The sequence below is a fragment of the Gadus morhua genome, chromosome 3 (assembly GCF_902167405.1).
Source record: "Gadus morhua chromosome 3, gadMor3.0, whole genome shotgun sequence".
Classification (NCBI taxonomy): domain Eukaryota; kingdom Metazoa; phylum Chordata; class Actinopteri; order Gadiformes; family Gadidae; genus Gadus; species Gadus morhua.
The window spans coordinates 5,476,751-5,485,350 of record NC_044050.1 but is presented as its reverse complement, the minus strand read 5'-3'; positions in this window follow the sequence as shown (position 1 = coordinate 5,485,350).

The window sequence follows — 8,600 nt, the reverse complement described above, 5'->3', positions numbered from 1 at the left end:
GTCGTTGCCTTCACCACCATCTCCAGTGAAAAATGATCTGACGAGACTTGTTTAATCGAGTAATATAATTTCATTGTAATGACATAATAGCGTCAACCTCCTAAGTTTAGATGAGTCGATTAGGCAAACAGCTGTAGATTATGTTGAATGGAGAATTAAATCGTGGGCAAATACTTGCCCACTATACATACTATGGTTTATTACAAAGCATTGTAATAAACTATAGCATGTATAATGACACTTAGTATTTACAAAATAAAGATTAACTTAACACATGTATTTCTTTATTATTTATGAACTCAAAATTATAAGTAAAAGTACAAGCTTAAACTAATGACAGCTCTCTCAATGTAGCAACATCAAATTTGGCAGCTGATCATGTCCTTTCTGTATCTCATTTAAGAGTGTGACATTTATGTCCATAATTCCTTTTTTTCCTCAAGAGATTAAATAAGACATGTGCTATTCAATTCCTCTGGTCCCGTGTACATGTGCTCAGTGTTGAATGAAAGGCGTTACGAGGTCGAACGGCTGTCCTATCAGTACGTCATACCACTATCTCTTCCTCTCTCTGTATTCTGGTTCACATGATGAAACTGTTTCCCAGTGTTTCAGTGTTTTACTGTGAAACTCCAGCCCAGGCACAACTCACACAGTGGCAGCATGATTTATAATTCAGCACTTATGAACATACTCTCTGACAGGATGTGTGTGTGTGTGTGTGTGTGTGTGTGTGTGTGTGTGTGTGTGTGTGTGTGTGTGTGTCTGTGTCTGTGTCTGTTTCTGTGTGTGTGTGCTTTTTTCTTCTTCATCCTTGTGTGTCATGTGTGTCTTCTATGAAGCGCCCCTGCTCCCCGGGGGTAAGGGGGGGACGCTGTGGAACAAAGGGTGTCCCCTGCTGGAAGGAGCGAATTGGATGAAATCAAGGTAAATCTTACTCAGTGTTTCCTACTCAGTTTCTCTAACCCTTCTCTCTATATATATATGTCTTTCATTTATTCCTCACTTTGCTTATGCAACCCAGTCTCACACCAAAATGTATTTGATTGTGATTGTGTATTTGAGGATTGTATGTGACATTTAGTTTCTTAATTATTACAAAAATTGTCAGGTCTCGCGAAAGAGTTTGGTTTATATGGACTCTGCTATCACTGAAAATCAAACATGGCAGACATTAGTTTGATTGTTAGTGGTAAATGCAGTATTAACATTGTTTTGAAATAAGCTGCTTGTGGCATTTTTCATGCTTAATAGGGGTTTTGAGAGACTAGAATGAGTGTAGGCTATATTCTGTTGAAGAAATAACCAAAATGACTCAATGTGTATTTCAAACATGTGGAGCCATTCAGAATCTCCCTGAATGGGAGATTTTTATTTCTGTAACTTGCACTCATATATATCCGTTATTTAATACATGAACAAGAAGGTGGTCAAAATATATGAACAAACTATAACAACGTAAGTTACGGATGAAACTATGGATCTGTGAGACCGAGGGATGACATCACTACGGTCTAAAAAGGAAGGAGTACATCGTTTTGCCTATCACCGACACCATATGTCAAAATCGTCATGCCCATGACCTCCAGAAGCAGAACTTCCCGCTATTGTAAATAGCATGGATTGCTACCGGTTCGTCCTCCTACCTTGATCGCCTCAGGCTGTTCTAAGCAACAGAAGATAGTGACGGTCATCCCTCGGTCTCACAGATCCATAGTTACATCCGTAACTTACGATCAGTATCGACCTCACTCTGACCGTCACTACGGTCTAAAAAGGGATGACTAATACCAAAATGGTTGTGAGGAACGTATTGTTAAAATTATTTTAAAAAAAATGTTAAAACCTTGTCAGTCATGGACATGAGGGCGGCATTGCCGACCGAAGCCGGGCGAGTTACATCCACCCTATAAAACCTTGTGAACGTGCATGGCGTAGACCATGAGACCGCTACACAGATGTCGTCAGCTGGCACTCCCCTGAGGGCAACCCAGGACGTTGCCATACTTCTGGTTGAATGAGCCCTTATACCAGGCGGGACTTGCATCCCGCTTGCTCTGTAGGCATGGGAAATAACTTCTACCAACCAATGGGACAGCCTCTGCTTCGAAAGAGGTAAGCCTCTCTTTGCTGCCCCATAGCAGACGAAAAGTTGGGAGTGTGCTCCCCTTAGTGGCCGTGTATGGGTCAGGTAAGCTCTCAAGGCCCTCACTGGGCACAAAGTGAGCAACCTCTCCTGCTCTGCCTGTGAGGCAGAGGCGGGCTGAAACGCATCCACCTCCAAAACCTGATTGATGGACTGCCTATTAACAACCTTTGGCAGAAAAGCCGGAATTGGCCACAGTGACACACTGGTGCCACCTTCCCTCCACCTGAGGCAATCGCCACTGACAGAGAGGGCACACAGCTCCCCAACCCGTCTTGCTTAGCAGAGGGCTTAAAGGAATGCTGTTTTAAGTGACAAAGAGCGTAGATCGGCATCCGCAATGGGCTTGTACGGGGCTTCAGTGAGTGATGCTAAAAACCACCGGGAGGTCCCAGCATGGTGCCCGTAGGGTACGGGCTGGACGCAACTGGCGTGCTCCCTTCAAGAACTGACGCATAATGGGATGCCGCCCGAGAAGCCCGTTGTTCGTGTCCTGGTGCAAAGTAGAAATGGCCGAAGCGTAGACTTTCACCGTGCTAACCGCCTTGCCTTGGTCCAGCTGGGACTGCAAGAAACGCAGCACGTGTGGCACAGGGCAAGCCGCTGCTGGCTCAATATCCATACTCTGGCACCAGCCTGAGAAAATTCTCCATCTGAGCGCATAGCTAGCTCTAGTAGATGGAGCCCTAGCGTTGTTGAGTGTCTCCCGAACAGACGCATCTATACGCTCAGTGACGGGCTCTGTACTGGCCAAACCCAAAGGTGCAGGGCGACCGGGCTCGGATGCCATATCTGCCCGCCTGCTTGTGCCAGCAGGTCTGCCCTGCTCTGCAACTGCCATGGCTGACCCTGTAGTAGCTGGAGCAAATCTGAAAACCAGGGTCCCGCTGGCCAATGTGGGGCAACCTGCAAGACTGTGTGTTGGCCCTCCTTGATCCTCTGCAGAACCTGAGGGATGAGAGGGATCGGAGGAAAAGCGTACAACAAGCCTGTCAGCCACTCTTGCGATAGAGCATCCAGGCCCAAACTGCCCCCCTGCCCCCTGAGAGAGTACCACTCTGGGCAGTGGGTTGTTTCCGCTGACGCAAACAGATCCACTAGCGCAACCTCGTAGTGCATCCAGATCTGTTTGACAACTTCTGTGTGCAGTCTCCACTCTCCCAGGAGTTGTCCCGTCCTGGAGAAGGAGTTGTCCCGTCCTGCAGAACGTGGTTGCGCTGTATCGCTGGCAGGAATCGCTGAAGGGCGAGCTGAATGGCCTTCAGTTCGAGGACATTTATATGCTCTGACGTCAATGGAGGTTGCCAAATACCCATTGCCGAACATCCTTCCCAGACAGCCCCCCACCCTGTTAGGGATGCATTTGTAGAGATGGCCTGCCTCCTGTGTGGAAGACCCCCCAGGGGGACACCTCTGAGCAGGAACTGTTCAGAGGTGTCCTTTGGAGGAACCTGTTCCTCCAAAGACGCAGGGCCCGAATGCAAGCTCGAGAAACATGCAGCTTGACCTGCCTGTCGTCTCTGTGGTGGAGTTGGAAAGCATTGAACCAGCACTGGAAGGGCCGTGACCTCAGCAGACCAAGTGGAACTACTACAGCTGCTGCAGCCATCAAGCCCAGCAGTCTCTGGGCTCTGTTGGCAGTAACCAGCTTGCCCAGCCGAAAATACCTCAGGGTCTCGATCAAGCTGTCCGCACTCCAACCAGTGAGAGACCCTTTCATACTGGCTGAATCGAAGAGAATCCCCAGGAACACTGCCTGTTGACGGGGCTGCAAATTGCTCTTCTTCCAGTTGACTGTGATGCCCAAGAACTGGATGTGGACCAGCAACGTATTGGTGTCGCGCCCTACCTGCTCTCGAGAGGGGACGCAAATATGCCAGTCATCCAGGAACGGGAGTATTTTCAACCCCCGTGCCTGGAGTGGGGCTAGTTCGGCGGAGACCACCCGGTTAGGGAGAGGCCGAAGGGGAGGACCTGGAACTGGAACGCCCTGCCCTGGAAGGCAAACCGGAGGTATGGCCTGTGTTCCGGGAAGATTGGGACATGGAAATAGGCGTCCTTTAAGTCCAGAGACGTAAACCACTCCCCCCGCTGAATTGACCCTATCACCACTGCGGTGTGGACCATTTTGAATGGCAACACCTTGAGGTACTGATTCAGGGGCCTTAGATCGAGAACAGGCCGCTGACCACCGTCCTTTTTGGGCACAATAAAATGTGCGCTGAGTGGTACCTCTGCTATGGCACCTTTTAAAAGTAGCTCCTGGACCTCCTTGTCGAGCACTGACTTTAAAATTGGGTCTCTTACAGGCGTTACTTTGACCCCTAAAAATGGCGATAGGGCAGCTTCCACCAGGCCCATGGCATCTCCGTCTGCCGGGTCTAGCGTCCTACGCAGAGCCGCCAGTGTCGAAGCTAGAGCGTTGCCTGTGCGGGCTGCTCGTGCCGATGCATTAAAGGAGCGAGTGACCAGGCGGTCCTTCTTTGCACACTCTTTACATGGGCAACTTGGGTTAGAGGACACCCGGGCAGGGCCAAGCGATGTCCAGGAGGCAATTGACGCCTCCACTGGCGGCATCTCCCCAAGCCCTGTTTCAGCTGGGTAAACAGTCATTGCCAGATTACGGCAGCCTGCATTAAACTGGGGCCGCTTGAAGGCCCTGCCCCAACTGGACGTGAGCATCCTGGTGTAGTCCTCTGCCACAGGAATAGAAGGTGGGGGGCTAATGTGTGAGACGCCCTCCCAAACACCGGGTCCGGTGTTGGGGGCTGGAGGCCCAGGATGCTAGCGGCGCTCAGCACCCTGGACATCAGAGAGCTAACAGGCGTCTCCCCCAACCCTGTAGACCCACCTCTAGAGTCCGTACGTGGTTCACCACCGCGGCCAGCTCCACCTGTTGTGTCCTCCGTGGCCTGTGATGCCAGGAGAGATAACACATCATCGGCCTCGTCCTCTTGCTCATCCTGGCTGTCAGGCCTGCGTAAGGGTAAACCCTCCTGGCCTGATGGTAGGGATGGCGGGCCTCTCTGCTCTTCCAGCCTGCCTAGCCTCTCTGTTAGTGCTTGGAGGACTGCGAGGATATGACGTGACTCTGCCATACCGCCCCCTGCTTCCTCAGCCGGGGCGGGGCGCTTCGCCGGCCTGGGGGTCTCTTCTTCGTCAGACCTACGGGGAGACTCGTACTGAGTGTCTTCCGAATGTCTGCGCGTGTGCTTATTCCCACGCTTACAGGGTTCGGGGCGACCGACGGGGTGAGCATCGCCTCTCCGCCCTGCCCTCCTGCGCGTGACCGCGCACCTGGTTGGCACGGCGAAGTCGCTCCCCCCTGGACAGGTCAACTGCTGCACTGCAGTGGTTGTCTATGTCCTCCAGCCTTTGGACGGCCCCCAGGCAATCAGGGCACTCTCTGTGCTCATCATCAGCACTCATCGCCGCGCTGCAGATTCTGCAGTGGTGTGGGGCCATTCCGGCAAGTTGCACTTCCCCAAACACCGAATAACCAATACTCTCTGGTAGCCGGCACGGGCGGGCGAACACACCTGACCCGGCTCACACTTACCCCAGCGGCTGCGGACAGCGGCTATAGGGCGCTGTTGGATTAAGCATTTCTACTGACGCAAAGTCAGGAGTACACCTTGGTGGCCGGCAAGGGCGCGCGGACGCACCTGACCCGGCTCACACTCCCCCCAGCGGCTGTGAATAGCGGCTATAGGGCGCTGTTGGATTAAGCACTTCTGCTGACGCAAAGTCCCGAGTACAACTTGGTGGCTGGCAAGGGCGCGCGGACGCAGCTGACCCGGCTCACACTCCCCGCAGTGGCTGCGAACAGGGGCTTTAGGGTGCTGTTTGATTAACTACACTGACTACCAAGGTGAAGACAGTAATTGGCTGAATAATGACAATGAACACTTATTGTAATTCAGTAAGCATACACTAATTCAGTAAGCATACATTCAGTAAGCAACGCTTACCTGAGCAATACCACAATTATAAATAATTATATTCTTTTAAACAATAATCTCCACTCTTCCTGGCTACTTACCTAGAAATGCCAGTAGACAAGCGAACCACAAATCAAAAGTATATGACACGATATTGTGCCTGCAACAATACAAGTTATAGTGGCTCACGCCAGTGCACGGATGCACCAGCTGGCTTAACTAACTCACCAGCTGCAACAGCGGTGGAGTATATGGACTTCACTCTGGGAGTTTTTAACTCAAACAATATACTACCGACAACAAACATTCTGCCCGTAGTGCAAAGGTGGCCTGCAGGCACGCACGAACGCGTCGCGAAGGCTCGCCTTGTGTCTGGTCACAAACAGCAACTTAAAAGCGCAGCGGTGGCCCGCACCAGTGCACGGACGCAACCTAGCAGGCTCACACAAACCGCACAGCTGCGGACAGCCAGCTAGGGTGCGCTAGTGCTCTACCAAACAAACAAAAAAGACAATTTACAGTCCAACGTTAAGAGATCTGCACGTTTACGTAAGAGAGTTAACTACACAATCCACACTGATCCACAGGGACCCAAAGGCGCCTGTACCCGTGGGTTACGATCTTGTGGCTGCGTGCTATGAAAAATAGATCAATGTCTTACCTGGTCCGGTGAGGCAATCAATGTAAAGCGGACGAACTGGTAGCAATCCATGCTATTTACAAGCGCGGGACGTTCTGCTTCCGGAGGTCATGGGCATGACGGTTTGACATATGGTCTCGGCGATAGGCAGAACGATGTCCTCATTCCTTTTAAGACCGTAGTGACGGTCAGAGTGAGGTCAATAAAGATCCCCCGAACATATCGATTCTTGGTTCCTGTGATAAGAGCGGGAGCCTGTGATGATGACATGTATACAATGTGAGCAAAGTCCTCATTGCTTACGAGTACATGAGTTCTAGATAAAGGTTAATTTACACAAACCTAGATGAGGATTTATCTCCATTTCAGTCATTTACGAATCTAAAGATAAACGAGTTAGCCGGCTTTTATCTACCACAGCGCACTTGTTGCCATAACAACGTTATGCAGGGCTGCCAAGTTTCAGAAAATGACAAGAGTGAGACTTTAGAGTCAGAAGCGTTCGGCCGCCGACCAAAAAAATTTGCCTTTTTTAACATTGATTTATACCTTAGGACTGATGTCCTCACCTCCATGCCAGCTGCTCTCTCTGCACTGTGGCCTCCTAACCTCTCTTAACCAGAAATTAACAAGGCAAGAATTTTGACAAAATACATTTATTTGTCAATCATTTAGCATGTCTAACGTTGTAGGTGTTGGTGGCAGATTTTGATGCCTTGATGACAGAGGCAGGGGGCTCCCACTTAAAACAGTCTGGCTCAAGGCTCGCCATCTTCACGGTCATGATGGATGACAGAGTTCCCTCAAGAGCCAAACTGTTTCGGGTCTTGGTCTTATTTAGTCCAACCACAGAGAAAACTCGCTCTGCATCAGCATTGGAGTGAGGCATGACCAAGACCAACTTGGCAATACAAGACAGCCTGCCAAATCTGCTCATACCGGTCACCTTTGAAAAATGCACATAGGAAGCCTAATTACTCACAAGTATTTTTTGTGTACTATTAAGTTGATTATGTCAATGGGTATTCCCATGAGTACAGAATAATTCTTACCTTGTTCTTCATTGATGCCATGTTCCCCCAAAATCTCTCAAAGTCAAACATTGCTGTCAGTAAACAATGTTTACTGACTGTAGTTATGGTCCTGATGCTTGTTTACAGTCTGTAGTTATGGTCCAGATGCTTGTTTACAGACTAGTTATGGTCCTGATGCTTGTTTACTGACTGTAGTTATGGTCCTGATGCTTGTTTACAGTCTGTAGTTATGGTCCAGATGCTTGTTTACAGACTAGTTATGGTCATGATGCTTGAATGTTTACAGACTAGTTATGGTCCTGATATCTAAAAGGCCCCTATTTTAAAATCAGCTGTGATGTATTACCTTACGTTTTTATACATAATGCTGTTATGAAATATGAAAACAACCAGTAGAAACATCTCTGTGTATAATGTATATTTGAAAGAAGGCGATTGATGTAGGCCTACTTACCCTTCTTGAAAATGTTGCAGAATGCAGTCCAGAAGTCAAATCTGGCACTATATACAAAGACGCTCCACCAAGACGCTCCACCCCGACGCTCACACGCGCAGGTCGCGGGAGATTGTTTACAAACTGTCAAACGTATACATCGCAAAGTGGACACCGCGCGACTACATAACCACCCGAAGCCGCGAGGACCAAAGCTTATTATCATGAGGAAAAAAATAGAGTAATGAATGGGGAAATAAGCGTGAGAAATGGCAAGTGTGGCGTGTGGTGTGAGAATGAGAAAAAAAAATAGAGTAATGAATGGGGAAATAAGCGTGAGAAACGGCAAGTGTGGCGTGTGGTGTGAGAATGGGTCAAATTGCGTGACTGTCACACTCAAAGCGTG